Raw genomic sequence first — 16,430 nt, 5'->3', positions numbered from 1 at the left:
TAGAAAACGCACGCTCAAAGCCGAAAAAAAGTATTCAATACCATTAGAGAAAATTCCACTCTACGCGAATAAATAGAACAAACCTAATCTAAAAGCCTAATTTCGGAAAAAGAAGCCAAAAAAGTAAATTGCGCAGCACGATCAGACAGCCACAGACACTTTGAGCACTATTATACGAAAACACACGCTTGGAATGGAAAAAAAATATGCAATGCCGCTAAGGAAATATTCACTCTACGCTATTACGCCGAGAAAACCTAACCGAAAGGCCTAATTTTGGAAATATAAACAAGAAAACTAAACTGTGGAGCATGATTTCACAGGCGCTTGCACTTTCGTCGTTTTATTTCACATGTTCATCTTCAATCGAAAAATAATTGGCCTACTATTTGGGAAGCAGCTCTATTCCATGCAGTAGTAACGAAATATTCTAATCCACAATCAATATTTAGAATGTAAAAACGATAATACGTAACTATGTTGCATTTAAATGTCAAGATCGAAGTAAAATTGAGAGAACTATTAAAAAACTGCCTATTCAGAGAAATGTTGATCAAATATTTCAACGAACTGTCGAAATCTAGAATGTTCTACAGCCGATAATAACGGACAATGCGGTAGTATTATACAGTCCCGCACTCACGCCACTTTATTTCCCACATGTATCGTTACACGATTTACACTATGTAACATCACTTTTTTTCACATGTAGTATATTATGACCGAAGAAATCTTCACAGCTAGTAATATTGAACTTCGTAAAGTAATTAAAACGTCAATCAATGATATCACTACTTCACGAAACGTTTTAAGATTTAATGTTTCACTTTGACGCGTGAGAATATTCCACCATGCTACCGTTATGCCAGCTTACCGCCAACTGGAAGTTGGCTGCAGCCGGATATGCTAGGTATTTTTATAGCGGGAAAATGTTGCATCTTTGAAATAGCTATGTGATAAAGTATCGATGTAAAATATCAAACGATGTTTCTTATATTTGTTAATATCAACGAAGTAGATATAAATATATTTTTGTTACGAAAAAATCCAAATTTCTATAATTAATGCATGAACTTGCATTATTAATTATTCCATTACATTAATGGAAAGATAAACCATTATTATCTACGGCAATAGTTCTAACACTCTATGCAATAATCACCAATAATGATTTAAATAACAACGAATTCATGTCCATACTTATATTAGAATGCTCGCTAAGACTGTACCTTTACGATGCAATTTTAAAAGTTGCAATTTTAAAACATGAAGTCACAGATGAAGATGAGTGATTTTGTTCTTGATAAAAAGAAAATGAGACTGCAATGGTTATATGCTTAGGTACTTTTTATTCACTTTGAAATTTTCACATATACACGTTAATTGTTAACGACGTAATAAGCAATGACATATAGACATTAGAATCTGAGTAAATGTTCGTATCACCGTTGGGAGAAAAAAATGTTTCGTAATACATATTACGTAATAATTGTCATTATAATGACCATATATATATGTATATGTAACAATATTTATAAACATATACAATACACTGCATCTCCTCGGCTTTTTATCGTGCTAAATCTCATAAGCAGTTCTTTATTCCCTATTCATTTCCCTTTATATCTTTATCATCTTCAACATCATCTATTTTATAATTATCTAATTTTTTCGGTTCCTTTTTTGCATCTCTCAATTTACTTTTTATCCTTTCCTTCATTACTCTGAAAATATAAATATAATACAGTCAATAAAAATTCCTACTTTTTATAACATAGTTATGATGTAAACAATAAACTAACTCTCTTTCTTTATAACTTCTAATTCTTCTTGAGTTTTTAATTCTTCGTCACTTTCCTAACCGCTACTGCCTTCCTTCTTTTTTTTAATTCCAAGTCCAGGTGGTTCAACAGCTGGTTGTGAGCTTAATCTTGAATCACTTAAATGATCATGAGCTGATTTACCCTCACCACTAAACATTTTATTTAATATCACAGATTTTTCTACATCTTCCTCTGCTTCTTCACCAAATGTTAAAAGATTGAAATTTCTGTAACAAAATTTTTCATTGCAAAAAATAATACTATCATGGCTAAATGCTACAAACATATATGATTTTTACTTTACTCCTGCTGTTTTAATTTCTGAACTGTCCTTTACTCTTTCACATTTCTGTACTATTACTCTTGGTATAATATCAGAAAATTGATTGTTCGATATTACAGTCTTTAACAATGTTGGAGGATAAAGTAGTCCACCATTCTACAAAAAAAGAGGAAATATGATATTTATATCATTCCTTGATATATTTTCTTGTAAACATTAAATTTACCTCATCTACAAGTGCTGCTTGAAGTTTAAGCATGTTATATAGAGTTTGTCCGGTAACTTCATCAAAGATTGTATGTTTATTCTACAAATCTGGTGTAGAATTAACAATAAAAAAAAATTGGGAACCATCGTCATTTTTTCCAGCATTGGCCAACACGTAAACTTGTATGAAATTCGTCCTAAAACACATAGATCAAATAATTATTTTTGAGTAAAAAAGGAATTCCTTTTATTTTTAAATATAGTCTCACCTTAAATGGTTTTCCATATATTTTACCACCTTCTCCTGTACCTGTGGGATCACCACCTTATGCTATGAATCCTTCGATAATTCTATGAAATATAGTGTCATGGTGATGACCTTCCATACATAATTGTATAAAATTTTTACATGGCTTTGAAGTCTCTTTTGCCCGTAATTCTAAATCAATATCACCAACAGTTCTTTTCATTGTAGCCTAGTTATGACAAATATATTAGCTTTATTAATGTAAGATACTTTTAAAATCAAATTTATTTAAACTTAATATTTATTATTGTGATTCAAATTGGAAATAGTTTAATATATTAATATAGAAATTTAGAAAGTAAATATTGTATGTAAATACTGTAAATACTACTCATGTGTGTAAGTCTCCTATAATAAAAAAAATCCTGTGTCAATAATATTCCATATTAAATCTTTAGTCATTTATAAATCGGTCAACCAAATGGCTCTTTTCTTGAATAATCATCAGCAGGTAAGACGTACCTTTTACCTCCTTTTGACATTGGCTTTCTTGGCCCAATGAAGTCGATGATGTGCCACAGCCCCATTATACTTGCAGCTTTTATAGTTACCAAGTTCCTATAAATATTTTTACACATTTATGCCTTAATGCAACATTTACACTCTATATTCAATTTATCCTTACCTTTTACAACTATTACCACTTGTTCATTCTCCATTTCTTCTATGACCCTCATATTTCCATGTCGATGCCACACATCTTTCTTTCTTGATATATATGCTGCTTCTTCTCTGTTTCTTGATTCCGCATAATATGCGTTTCCTCTTCTCACTCCTTTTATTTGAATTTATCACATTAGCAATGATCATAGACTTTGACCACTTATATTAATATTTATTTAAATCAGGAATACAACATACCTTTCAATCTCACTGTATTCTCCATATCTTTTCGTTATAAGAGGCCATTACCTAAATTAATTCTATTCCTTTTTGTCTGCCTAAACCAGCGTCATTTTTAGAATCTTTATTTGACCATCAAAGATTTCTATCTTGTATGTGATATGGCTACCGCACCTGAAATCCAATAAACGTATCATACTTTACATATTTGTTTTGCTGCTTTAATTTTTTCTCGCTATAAAATATAATTCTTGGCATGTACGCTGATGATATTCCATGAGTCCAATAATCATTTATTGATGATAGCTCTGCTATCACTAATGGAAGGTTGGTAAACAGTGGCTCGTAACTTACGCTATTTAATTACAACTAAAGGTTATGTTACTACAAATACTTACATTCTTTTCGTGATGCAGGCACACTAGCATGGACACAACAATGCTTCCGGCGTTTGTTTGCAATCTTTTCTCATTTCCTATGCATTCTACTGTTCACTTGAAGAAAAATTAACAAATCACTCAATTTCTGTGATTAATTCATGAAATTTTATAATTGCGATATGAAGGCGTACCTTTGCATATTTGTCGTCTGCCAGGTAAAGAAATGAATGCTGATTGTCTAATAAAAACCGCTGTTGGGGCTGAATTTTTTAAAGAATGTAGAAAACTTTATGGTTTCATTTATTAAAATATATTAAAATATTTTCGGATCACATAACCAGAGTTAGTAATCTATTCGAGCAACATCAGAGCCATCTGTGAGGTTAGACTCGAAGCTCGAGTCCTGCAACGAGATCGGCAGTGGAAAATTCACTAATTACTCAATATCGGTGATTAATTTACGAACTTTTATAATTGCATCGTAAAGTCAGATCCTTCAAGAACTTTCCAATATATTTTTCGAAATAAATTTATCCATAATTAATTAATTATTAATAATTTTTCTGCGCAGTGTTTGAATTGTTGTCAAAGAAGCCATTGGTTTTTCATTAATTACTATACTCTACGTAATTAATTTATGAAACTTTATGCACTCGTTAGAAAGACAATGTTCTTGCGAATCTTCACATATCACTTTTGTTCACATTTTGCTTCTAGTTTCGTTTAGTATTAAATATTTTCACGGAAGGTCGCGATGGTCGTCGTTACGAAATCATAGACGCCATAAAACAAAAATTAATAACTAACAATTTAGAGTCGAAATCTTTACGAAAATTATTTAAGAATGTAGCCTGAAGTTCCAGCTTTGCAATGAAATTACAAAAGTTCACAAATTGTTTACGAAAATTGAGTAATTAATAATTCTTCACAGCCGGGGCCATTCTATCCTTTTCTATCCCCTCTCTGTCCTCGTCAGTCACGTGACCAGCACTAAGTCGACCTCCTTGCTTATTCTATATTCCTATCACTTTCTTGCTTTTTGAGCCCAAATCATAGATGGCGCTGATCGAAACTGCCGAATTATAAACCACGTGACCCGTTGGGCGGGAGAAACAAAACTATAAAAGAACATAAATAAGTATAACACAATTTCCTTCATTTTTATAACTCTCTTAATAGTCCGTTGAACATGAAGTCACAGATGAAAATGCGTGGTTTTATTCTTGGTGAAAAGAAAATGAAACTGCGACGGTTTTATGCTAATGTACCTTTTATTAACTTTGAAAATTTCACATATACACGATAATTGTTAACCACATAATTCTTCGGTTCTTTTCTCGTAACTTTCAATTTATTTTTTGTTCTCTCCTTCATTGCTCTGAAAATAGAAATATAAGACAGTCAATAAGAATTGCTACTTTCTATAACATAGTTATAATGCAAAAAATAAACTAACGCTTTTTTTTCATCATAATTTCCAATGCTCCTTGATTTTTTACTTCGTCGTCACTTTCCCAATCACTACTACGGTCATCTTTCCTTTTTTTATTTGGAAGTCCATGCGATTCAACAGCTGGTTGTGAGCTTAATTTTGGATCAGTTCAATGATCATGAGCTGATTTACCCATACCACTAAACATTTTATTTAATATCACAGATTCTTCTACATCTTTCTCTGCTTTTTCACCAAATGATAGAAGATTGAAATGTCTGTAACAAAATTTTTCATAACAAAGAATAATCCTACCAGGGCTAAATTCTGCAAACATACATGATTTTTACTTTACTCCTGTTGTTTGAGTTTCTGAACTGTCTTTTACTTCTTCACATTCCTGTACTATTATTCTTGGTATAATATCAGAAAATGGATTGTTCAATATTATACGTTTTATCAATCTTAGAGGATAAAGTGGTTTATCATTCTACAAAACAGAGGAAATATTATATTTATATCAATGCTTGATACATATTCTTGCAAACATTAAATTTACCTCATCTACAAGTGCTTCTTCGAGTTCAAGTATAGATTCACCAGTAACTCTACCAAAGATTGTATGTTTATTCTACAAATCTGGTGTAGAACTAAGAATAAAGAAGTATTGGGAACCATCGTCATTTTTTCCAGCATTGGCCAAAACGTAAACTTGTATGAAATTCGTCCTAAAACACATATATCCAATAACTATTTTTGAATAAGAAAGGAATTCATTTTATTTTTAAATATAATCTCACTTTAAATGGTTCCCCATATATTTTACCACCTTCTCCTGTACTTGTGGGGTCACCACCTTGTGCTATGAATCCTTTGATAATTCTATGAAATATAGTGTCATCCCAATAACGATCCATACATAATTGTATCAAATTCCTACATGGCTTTGGAGTTTCTTTTGCCCACAATTCCTCAATATCACCAACAGTTGTTTTCATTATATCCTAGTTAAAAGAAATCTATTAGTTTCATTAATGTAAAATACTTTTAAAATCAAATTTATTAAAATTTAATATTTATTATTGTAATTCAAATTAGAAATTATTTAATATATTAATACAGAAATTTAGAAAGTAAATATTGTGTATTTGTTAAATTTTTAAAAACAGATATACAATCCATTGGAACATTATAAAATGATACATACTTCATACCTAGTTGGTGGCCCTTGTATATAAATACTACTCATGTTTGTAAGTCTCCTATAATAAAAAAATCCTGTGTCAATAATATTTCATATTAAATCTTTAGTCATTTATTAATCAGTCAACCAAATGGCTCTTTTCTTGAATAATCATCTGTAGGTAAGACGTACCTTTTACCTCCTTTTGACATTGGCTTTCTTGGCCCAATGAAGTCGATGATGTGCCACAGCCCCATTATACTTGCAGCTTTTATAGTTACCAAGTTCCTATAAATATTTTTACACATTTATGCCTTAATGCAACATTTACACTCCGCATTCAATTTATCTTTAACTTTTATAACTATTACCGATTGTTGATCCTCCGTCTCTTTAATGGTCCTCAAATTTGTATGTTGATGACACATCACATCCTTCTCTGTTGATAGATATGTTGCCCCTTTCCTGTTTCTTAATGCAACATAATATGCGTTTCCTCTTCTCACTGCTTTCATTAGGACCTCTCCCTCTTCTTTATATACCTCAGCTCCAACATTCTGAAATATAACAGATTAGAGATGATCATTGACTTTGACCACTGATGTCAATATTTACTTAAATCAGGAGCACAACATTCACTTCAAACTTAATCTATTCTCAATATCTTGCTGCTACAAGAGGACATCACCTAAATTAATTACATTCTTCTTTGTCTGCCAAACCATCTTCCTTTTACGAATATTGATTTGAGCATCAAACATTTCTACGTCGTAGGTCATATGGTTAGCTGACCTAGAATTCAATATACATATCATAAATTACATATATGTATTACTGCTTCAATTTTTCCGCGGTATAAAATATAACTCTTGGCTTCTAGGGCTATATGCTAGTGCAATTCCATGAGTATAACATTTTCCTACGGTTGCACGTGCTTGTTCATTTCAACAGAATATTGCCTTCATCCTACTCTACGCCGTTATTCCGAAAAAACCTAATCCAAAAGCCAATTTCAAAAATAGAAGCGAAAACTGAAAATCGCACATCACGACTAGACAGTCACTGACACACTCGGCATTATTTCTCGAAAACGCTCGCTCGAAACCGAAAAAAAATATTCAATCCCATTAGAGAAAATTCCAATCTATGCTGATATATAGAACAAACCTAATCCAGAAGCCTAATTTCGGAAAAAGAAGCCAATAAAGTAAATTGCGCAGCATGATTTCACAGCCACAGACACATTCGGCACTATTTCTAGAAAACGCACGCTCAAAGCCGAAAAAAAGTATGCAATCCCGTTAGAGAAAATTCCGCTCTACGCGAATATATAGAACAAACCTAATCCAGAAGCATAATTTCGGAAAAGGAAGCCAATAAAGTCAATTGCGCAGCACGATTTCACAGCCACAGACACATTCGGCACTATTTGTAGAAAACGCACGCTCAAAGCCGAAAAAAAATATTCAATCCCATTAGAGAAAATTCCAATCTATGCTGATATATAGAACAAACCTAATCCAGAAGCCTAATTTCGGAAAAAGAAGCCAATAAAGTAAATTGCGCAGCATGATTTCACAGCCACAGACACATTCGGCACTATTTCTAGAAAACGCACGCTCAAAGCCGAAAAAAAGTATGCAATCCCGTTAGAGAAAATTCCGCTCTACGCGAATATATAGAACAAACCTAATCCAGAAGCATAATTTCGGAAAAGGAAGCCAATAAAGTCAATTGCGCAGCACGATTTCACAGCCACAGACACATTCGGCACTATTTGTAGAAAACGCACGCTCAAAGCCGAAAAAAAATATTCAATCCCATTAGAGAAAATTCCAATCTATGCTGATATATAGAACAAACCTAATCCAGAAGCCTAATTTCGGAAAAAGAAGCCAATAAAGTAAATTGCGCAGCATGATTTCACAGCCACAGACACATTCGGCACTATTTCTAGAAAACGCACGCTCAAAGCCGAAAAAAAGTATGCAATCCCGTTAGAGAAAATTCCGCTCTACGCGAATATATAGAACAAACCTAATCCAGAAGCATAATTTCGGAAAAGGAAGCCAATAAAGTCAATTGCGCAGCACGATTTCACAGCCACAGACACATTCGGCACTATTTGTAGAAAACGCACGCTCAAAGCCGAAAAAAAATATTCAATCCCATTAGAGAAAATTCCAATCTATGCTGATATATAGAACAAACCTAATCCAGAAGCCTAATTTCGGAAAAAGAAGCCAATAAAGTAAATTGCGCAGCATGATTTCACAGCCACAGACACATTCGGCACTATTTCTAGAAAACGCACGCTCAAAGCCGAAAAAAAGTATGCAATCCCGTTAGAGAAAATTCCACTCTACGCGAATATATAGAACAAACCTAATCCAGAAGCATAATTTCGGAAAAGGAAGCCAATAAAGTCAATTGCGCAGCACGATTTCACAGCCACAGACACATTCGGCACTATTTGTAGAAAACGCACGCTCAAAGCCGAAAAAAAGTATTCAATACCATTAGAGAAAATTCCACTCTACGCGAATAAATAGAACAAACCTAATCTAAAAGCCTAATTTCGGAAAAAGAAGCCAAAAAAGTAAATTGCGCAGCACGATCAGACAGCCACAGACACTTTGAGCACTATTATACGAAAACACACGCTTGGAATGGAAAAAAAATATGCAATGCCGCTAAGGAAATATTCACTCTACGCTATTACGCCGAGAAAACCTAACCGAAAGGCCTAATTTTGGAAATATAAACAAGAAAACTAAACTGTGGAGCATGATTTCACAGGCGCTTGCACTTTCGTCGTTTTATTTCACATGTTCATCTTCAATCGAAAAATAATTGGCCTACTATTTGGGAAGCAGCTCTATTCCATGCAGTAGTAACGAAATATTCTAATCCACAATCAATATTTAGAATGTAAAAACGATAATACGTAACTATGTTGCATTTAAATGTCAAGATCGAAGTAAAATTGAGAGAACTATTAAAAAACTGCCTATTCAGAGAAATGTTGATCAAATATTTCAACGAACTGTCGAAATCTAGAATGTTCTACAGCCGATAATAACGGACAATGCGGTAGTATTATACAGTCCCGCACTCACGCCACTTTATTTCCCACATGTATCGTTACACGATTTACACTATGTAACATCACTTTTTTTCACATGTAGTATATTATGACCGAAGAAATCTTCACAGCTAGTAATATTGAACTTCGTAAAGTAATTAAAACGTCAATCAATGATATCACTACTTCACGAAACGTTTTAAGATTTAATGTTTCACTTTGACGCGTGAGAATATTCCACCATGCTACCGTTATGCCAGCTTACCGCCAACTGGAAGTTGGCTGCAGCCGGATATGCTAGGTATTTTTATAGCGGGAAAATGTTGCATCTTTGAAATAGCTATGTGATAAAGTATCGATGTAAAATATCAAACGATGTTTCTTATATTTGTTAATATCAACGAAGTAGATATAAATATATTTTTGTTACGAAAAAATCCAAATTTCTATAATTAATGCATGAACTTGCATTATTAATTATTCCATTACATTAATGGAAAGATAAACCATTATTATCTACGGCAATAGTTCTAACACTCTATGCAATAATCACCAATAATGATTTAAATAACAACGAATTCATGTCCATACTTATATTAGAATGCTCGCTAAGACTGTACCTTTACGATGCAATTTTAAAAGTTGCAATTTTAAAACATGAAGTCACAGATGAAGATGAGTGATTTTGTTCTTGATAAAAAGAAAATGAGACTGCAATGGTTATATGCTTAGGTACTTTTTATTCACTTTGAAATTTTCACATATACACGTTAATTGTTAACGACGTAATAAGCAATGACATATAGACATTAGAATCTGAGTAAATGTTCGTATCACCGTTGGGAGAAAAAAATGTTTCGTAATACATATTACGTAATAATTGTCATTATAATGACCATATATATATGTATATGTAACAATATTTATAAACATATACAATACACTGCATCTCCTCGGCTTTTTATCGTGCTAAATCTCATAAGCAGTTCTTTATTCCCTATTCATTTCCCTTTATATCTTTATCATCTTCAACATCATCTATTTTATAATTATCTAATTTTTTCGGTTCCTTTTTTGCATCTCTCAATTTACTTTTTATCCTTTCCTTCATTACTCTGAAAATATAAATATAATACAGTCAATAAAAATTCCTACTTTTTATAACATAGTTATGATGTAAACAATAAACTAACTCTCTTTCTTTATAACTTCTAATTCTTCTTGAGTTTTTAATTCTTCGTCACTTTCCTAACCGCTACTGCCTTCCTTCTTTTTTTTAATTCCAAGTCCAGGTGGTTCAACAGCTGGTTGTGAGCTTAATCTTGAATCACTTAAATGATCATGAGCTGATTTACCCTCACCACTAAACATTTTATTTAATATCACAGATTTTTCTACATCTTCCTCTGCTTCTTCACCAAATGTTAAAAGATTGAAATTTCTGTAACAAAATTTTTCATTGCAAAAAATAATACTATCATGGCTAAATGCTACAAACATATATGATTTTTACTTTACTCCTGCTGTTTTAATTTCTGAACTGTCCTTTACTCTTTCACATTTCTGTACTATTACTCTTGGTATAATATCAGAAAATTGATTGTTCGATATTACAGTCTTTAACAATGTTGGAGGATAAAGTAGTCCACCATTCTACAAAAAAAGAGGAAATATGATATTTATATCATTCCTTGATATATTTTCTTGTAAACATTAAATTTACCTCATCTACAAGTGCTGCTTGAAGTTTAAGCATGTTATATAGAGTTTGTCCGGTAACTTCATCAAAGATTGTATGTTTATTCTACAAATCTGGTGTAGAATTAACAATAAAAAAAAATTGGGAACCATCGTCATTTTTTCCAGCATTGGCCAACACGTAAACTTGTATGAAATTCGTCCTAAAACACATAGATCAAATAATTATTTTTGAGTAAAAAAGGAATTCCTTTTATTTTTAAATATAGTCTCACCTTAAATGGTTCTCCATATATTTTACCACCTTCTCCTGTACCTGTGGGATCACCACCTTATGCTATGAATCCTTCGATAATTCTATGAAATATAGTGTCATGGTGATGACCTTCCATACATAATTGTATAAAATTTTTACATGGCTTTGAAGTCTCTTTTGCCCGTAATTCTAAATCAATATCACCAACAGTTCTTTTCATTGTAGCCTAGTTATGACAAATATATTAGCTTTATTAATGTAAGATACTTTTAAAATCAAATTTATTTAAACTTAATATTTATTATTGTGATTCAAATTGGAAATAGTTTAATATATTAATATAGAAATTTAGAAAGTAAATATTGTATGTAAATACTGTAAATACTACTCATGTGTGTAAGTCTCCTATAATAAAAAAAATCCTGTGTCAATAATATTCCATATTAAATCTTTAGTCATTTATAAATCGGTCAACCAAATGGCTCTTTTCTTGAATAATCATCAGCAGGTAAGACGTACCTTTTACCTCCTTTTGACATTGGCTTTCTTGGCCCAATGAAGTCGATGATGTGCCACAGCCCCATTATACTTGCAGCTTTTATAGTTACCAAGTTCCTATAAATATTTTTACACATTTATGCCTTAATGCAACATTTACACTCTATATTCAATTTATCCTTACCTTTTACAACTATTACCACTTGTTCATTCTCCATTTCTTCTATGACCCTCATATTTCCATGTCGATGCCACACATCTTTCTTTCTTGATACATATGCTGCTTCTTCTCTGTTTCTTGATTCCGCATAATATGCGTTTCCTCTTCTCACTCCTTTTATTTGAATTTATCACATTAGCAATGATCATAGACTTTGACCACTTATATTAATATTTATTTAAATCAGGAATACAACATACCTTTCAATCTCACTGTATTCTCCATATCTTTTCGTTATAAGAGGCCATTACCTAAATTAATTCTATTCCTTTTTGTCTGCCTAAACCAGCGTCATTTTTAGAATCTTTATTTGACCATCAAAGATTTCTATCTTGTATGTGATATGGCTACCGCACCTGAAATCCAATAAACGTATCATACTTTACATATTTGTTTTGCTGCTTTAATTTTTTCTCGCTATAAAATATAATTCTTGGCATGTACGCTGATGATATTCCATGAGTCCAATAATCATTTATTGATGATAGCTCTGCTATCACTAATGGAAGGTTGGTAAACAGTGGCTCGTAACTTACGCTATTTAATTACAACTAAAGGTTATGTTACTACAAATACTTACATTCTTTTCGTGATGCAGGCACACTAGCATGGACACAACAATGCTTCCGGCGTTTGTTTGCAATCTTTTCTCATTTCCTATGCATTCTACTGTTCACTTGAAGAAAAATTAACAAATCACTCAATTTCTGTGATTAATTCATGAAATTTTATAATTGCGATATGAAGGCGTACCTTTGCATATTTGTCGTCTGCCAGGTAAAGAAATGAATGCTGATTGTCTAATAAAAACCGCTGTTGGGGCTGAATTTTTTAAAGAATGTAGAAAACTTTATGGTTTCATTTATTAAAATATATTAAAATATTTTCGGATCACATAACCAGAGTTAGTAATCTATTCGAGCAACATCAGAGCCATCTGTGAGGTTAGACTCGAAGCTCGAGTCCTGCAACGAGATCGGCAGTGGAAAATTCACTAATTACTCAATATCGGTGATTAATTTACGAACTTTTATAATTGCATCGTAAAGTCAGATCCTTCAAGAACTTTCCAATATATTTTTCGAAATAAATTTATCCATAATTAATTAATTATTAATAATTTTTCTGCGCAGTGTTTGAATTGTTGTCAAAGAAGCCATTGGTTTTTCATTAATTACTATACTCTACGTAATTAATTTATGAAACTTTATGCACTCGTTAGAAAGACAATGTTCTTGCGAATCTTCACATATCACTTTTGTTCACATTTTGCTTCTAGTTTCGTTTAGTATTAAATATTTTCACGGAAGGTCGCGATGGTCGTCGTTACGAAATCATAGACGCCATAAAACAAAAATTAATAACTAACAATTTAGAGTCGAAATCTTTACGAAAATTATTTAAGAATGTAGCCTGAAGTTCCAGCTTTGCAATGAAATTACAAAAGTTCACAAATTGTTTACGAAAATTGAGTAATTAATAATTCTTCACAGCCGGGGCCATTCTATCCTTTTCTATCCCCTCTCTGTCCTCGTCAGTCACGTGACCAGCACTAAGTCGACCTCCTTGCTTATTCTATATTCCTATCACTTTCTTGCTTTTTGAGCCCAAATCATAGATGGCGCTGATCGAAACTGCCGAATTATAAACCACGTGACCCGTTGGGCGGGAGAAACAAAACTATAAAAGAACATAAATAAGTATAACACAATTTCCTTCATTTTTATAACTCTCTTAATAGTCCGTTGAACATGAAGTCACAGATGAAAATGCGTGGTTTTATTCTTGGTAAAAAGAAAATGAAACTGCGGTGGTTTTATGCTAATGTACCTTTTATTAACTTTGAAAGTTTCACATATACACGATAATTGTTAACCACATAATTCTTCGGTTCTTTTCTCGTAACTTTCAATTTATTTTTTGTTCTCTCCTTCATTGCTCTGAAAATAGAAATATAAGACAGTCAATAAGAATTGCTACTTTCTATAACATAGTTATAATGCAAAAAATAAACTAACGCTTTTTTTTCATCATAATTTCCAATGCTCCTTGATTTTTTACTTCGTCGTCACTTTCCCAATCACTACTACGGTCATCTTTCCTTTTTTTATTTGGAAGTCCATGCGATTCAACAGCTGGTTGTGAGCTTAATTTTGGATCAGTTCAATGATCATGAGCTGATTTACCCATACCACTAAACATTTTATTTAATATCACAGATTCTTCTACATCTTTCTCTGCTTTTTCACCAAATGATAGAAGATTGAAATGTCTGTAACAAAATTTTTCATAACAAAGAATAATCCTACCAGGGCTAAATTCTGCAAACATACATGATTTTTACTTTACTCCTGTTGTTTGAGTTTCTGAACTGTCTTTTACTTCTTCACATTCCTGTACTATTATTCTTGGTATAATATCAGAAAATGGATTGTTCAATATTATACGTTTTATCAATCTTAGAGGATAAAGTGGTTTATCATTCTACAAAACAGAGGAAATATTATATTTATATCAATGCTTGATACATATTCTTGCAAACATTAAATTTACCTCATCTACAAGTGCTTCTTCGAGTTCAAGTATAGATTCACCAGTAACTCTACCAAAGATTGTATGTTTATTCTACAAATCTGGTGTAGAACTAAGAATAAAGAAGTATTGGGAACCATCGTCATTTTTTCCAGCATTGGCCAAAACGTAAACTTGTATGAAATTCGTCCTAAAACACATATATCCAATAACTATTTTTGAATAAGAAAGGAATTCATTTTATTTTTAAATATAATCTCACTTTAAATGGTTCCCCATATATTTTACCACCTTCTCCTGTACTTGTGGGGTCACCACCTTGTGCTATGAATCCTTTGATAATTCTATGAAATATAGTGTCATCCCAATAACGATCCATACATAATTGTATCAAATTCCTACATGGCTTTGGAGTTTCTTTTGCCCACAATTCCTCAATATCACCAACAGTTGTTTTCATTATATCCTAGTTAAAAGAAATCTATTAGTTTCATTAATGTAAAATACTTTTAAAATCAAATTTATTAAAATTTAATATTTATTATTGTAATTCAAATTAGAAATTATTTAATATATTAATACAGAAATTTAGAAAGTAAATATTGTGTATTTGTTAAATTTTTAAAAACAGATATACAATCCATTGGAACATTATAAAATGATACATACTTCATACCTAGTTGGTGGCCCTTGTATATAAATACTACTCATGTTTGTAAGTCTCCTATAATAAAAAAATCCTGTGTCAATAATATTTCATATTAAATCTTTAGTCATTTATTAATCAGTCAACCAAATGGCTCTTTTCTTGAATAATCATCTGTAGGTAAGACGTACCTTTTACCTCCTTTTGACATTGGCTTTCTTGGCCCAATGAAGTCGATGATGTGCCACAGCCCCATTATACTTGCAGCTTTTATAGTTACCAAGTTCCTATAAATATTTTTACACATTTATGCCTTAATGCAACATTTACACTCCGCATTCAATTTATCTTTAACTTTTATAACTATTACCGATTGTTGATCCTCCGTCTCTTTAATGGTCCTCAAATTTGTATGTTGATGACACATCACATCCTTCTCTGTTGATAGATATGTTGCCCCTTTCCTGTTTCTTAATGCAACATAATATGCGTTTCCTCTTCTCACTGCTTTCATTAGGACCTCTCCCTCTTCTTTATATACCTCAGCTCCAACATTCTGAAATATAACAGATTAGAGATGATCATTGACTTTGACCACTGATGTCAATATTTACTTAAATCAGGAGCACAACATTCACTTCAAACTTAATCTATTCTCAATATCTTGCTGCTACAAGAGGACATCACCTAAATTAATTACATTCTTCTTTGTCTGCCAAACCATCTTCCTTTTACGAATATTGATTTGAGCATCAAACATTTCTACGTCGTAGGTCATATGGTTAGCTGACCTAGAATTCAATATACATATCATAAATTACATATATGTATTACTGCTTCAATTTTTCCGCGGTATAAAATATAACTCTTGGCTTCTAGGGCTATATGCTAGTGCAATTCCATGAGTATAACATTTTCCTACGGTTGCACGTGCTTGTTCATTTCAACAGAATATTGCCTTCATCCTACTCTACGCCGTTATTCCGAAAAAACCTAATCCAAAAGCCAATTTCAAAAATAGAAGCGAAAACTGAAAA

General features: G+C 32.1%; 2 pseudogenes; both read right to left on the bottom strand.

The window, feature by feature from the left end:
- Positions 1-1,684: 1,684 nt before the first annotated feature.
- Positions 1,685-6,886, bottom strand: LOC108551343 (peptidyl-prolyl cis-trans isomerase CWC27 homolog; annotated as a pseudogene).
- Positions 6,887-10,618: 3,732 nt separating this feature from the next.
- On the bottom strand, positions 10,619-15,820 carry LOC108551342 (peptidyl-prolyl cis-trans isomerase CWC27 homolog; annotated as a pseudogene).
- Positions 15,821-16,430: the final 610 nt, after the last annotated feature.

This window comes from Eufriesea mexicana, unplaced genomic scaffold (genome assembly GCF_001483705.2).
Source record: "Eufriesea mexicana isolate 0111107269 unplaced genomic scaffold, ASM148370v2 scaffold3843, whole genome shotgun sequence".
NCBI lineage: Eukaryota > Metazoa > Arthropoda > Insecta > Hymenoptera > Apidae > Eufriesea > Eufriesea mexicana.
The sequence above is the reverse complement of the archived record's forward strand: the minus strand, read 5'-3'. Positions and strand labels throughout refer to the sequence as shown.